The following is a 2500-nucleotide window of genomic DNA, read 5'->3' on the forward strand; positions in this document are numbered from 1 at the left end:
AGTAATTATATTTAGATGTTCATGCTAAAAGTGTTGCGATATGCATGTGTGTGTGTGTGTGTGTGTGTGAGTGTGTGTGTGAGTGAATGCATGTGTGTGTGCATATATATATATATATATATATATATATATATATATATATAAATACATGTATATATGCATTCATATATATGTATATGTATATTTGTATTCTTGTGTATGTATGTGTATATACATACATACATGCATATATATGTTTACTAATTTATATTATTTATTTATACCATTATGTAAATGTATATTTTTTATATGTATAGGAGTGTGAGTATATGCACTCATATGTATATATATATATGTTGTATTGTGGGTACGCACCCACACCCACGTGGGTATATGTGTAGACTGTATTATATTACATAATCTCCGAAGAGGCCTTGTGATATATTTTTGTTAATGTCTCATTTATATCTATATATTGACCAACCATAAAGGGCTAATATTGGTAAAATGAGACATAATTATCGACATGGCCGAAACAGCTGTAAGATTTAATGTATGCTTATATTTATATTTACTTGTATTTATATTCTTTTTTATATATATTCTAATTATTATACAACATTACTCTTTTATGTACACTTTTTTATGTACATTCCTTTATGTACACTGATTTGTTCTGCTTTTTATATTTAACCCTACAGTCTCTTATGTGGTGGTTTAATAAAGTATGCGATTGAGTATTATCTGGTAATTGATATTTGATTTAGATGTATTTCTCCATTTTCTTATCTTGTATTAGTAATTTGTGGTAAATCATTTTACCTTTGCCCATATAATACAGTAAATGAATTGATTACATCGCAATCATTAACATTTATGTATTAACTTTGTTGGGTACTTCACTAGCAGTATATTGGATATATGTTATCCCATAGAGTGTTGCATTTACAACCCCTATCTCAATTTGTATATATATATATATATATTTGAGTAGTTGAATGAATTATCTTATTAAGGATAATTCGAATTAACCGATACCTGGGTAGCAAATTCACATCAGAAAAAACACGGTTGAAGTTACATGCCTAGGGCATAGATTACGTGCTTTTGTGTGGAAATTTGTATGTTTTTGCACTGGCAGAAATACACCTTTCACTCATATGTATAATGATTAATATAGATAACCCCTTGAATTTTAATTAATATAACTTCTTTTTTTATATATGTCACTCCCATAGTCATAAAAATATTTTTTTTATACTTTCAAAGAACTACTACCCAATCCAGTGAGGTTGTTGCCTTAGTCCCTCTACCTCGCCCCCCTCTTTCTCTCTCTTTCTCTCTCTATTTCCCTCTTTCTATAGTAAGCACAATCAAACACACAGACACAACCTCTCACCTCACCACTGTCTGTTTTCTGACATCTACCCATCCACATACACAATCACGCATACACATACATACATATACACACACACACATTAATGCAGTTATATACAGTCACACACACAGGCACTCATTCACAAAAGAAATTAACAAAATCCATCATTCATATGACCTGCACCCTTTCACCTTCCTATTCTTTTGCCTCTCTCCTCCAACTTCGTTTGAACCCTTGAACCTTTAGAACCTTCTAGATTCTTCTACTTTCAACCACTTTGACGCCACTCCTTATAAAGGAATATTTTAAAGAGACACTCAGTGTGAGCAATCATCTGAAAGATTTTTGTGCATTTTGATGTTGACATAAGTTCCTTGCTTTTCCTGATGAGAAAGCGGCATAATGTACTCCTTATTCCTTCACAATTAGGAATATGCAACCTTCGAAACATATGTCGAAAATAAAGGAATTTTGTTAATTCGTCGTTCAGCTACATTCTTTCATATATTTATATATATATATATATATATATATCATCATCATCATCATCACCGTTTAGCGTCCGTTTTCCATGCTAGCATGGGTTGGACGGTTCTACTGGGGTCTGTGAAGCCAGAAGGCTTCATCAGGCCCAGTCAAATCTGGCAGTGTTTCTACGGCTGGATGCCCTTCCTAACGCCAACCACTCCGTGAGTGTAGTGGGTGCTTTTTACGTGCCACCCGCACAGGTGCCAGACAGAGCTGGCGAACGGCCACGAACGGATGGTGCTTTTTATGTGCCACCGGCACGAGGGCCAGGCGAGGCTTGCAACAGACACGAAACGGGGCGGTGCTGGCAACAGTCTATATATATATATATATTATATACACACACACTTGCTGGTGACGCATATAAAAGGCACCCACTACACTCTCAGAGTGGTTGGCCTTAGGAAGGGCCTCCAACTGTAGAAACGAAGCCAAATTCAGACTGGAACCTGTTGTAGCTCTCTAGTTTACCACTTTCATTTGAGCTATCTAACCCATACTAGCATGGAAAGCAGACGTTAAATGATGATGATCATCATATATATTTGAAGGTGGTGAGCTGGCAGAATTGTTAGCACACCAGGTCAAATGCTTAACGATATTTCGTCTGCT

The sequence above is a fragment of the Octopus sinensis genome, linkage group LG24 (genome assembly GCF_006345805.1).
Source record: "Octopus sinensis linkage group LG24, ASM634580v1, whole genome shotgun sequence".
Taxonomy (NCBI): domain Eukaryota; kingdom Metazoa; phylum Mollusca; class Cephalopoda; order Octopoda; family Octopodidae; genus Octopus; species Octopus sinensis.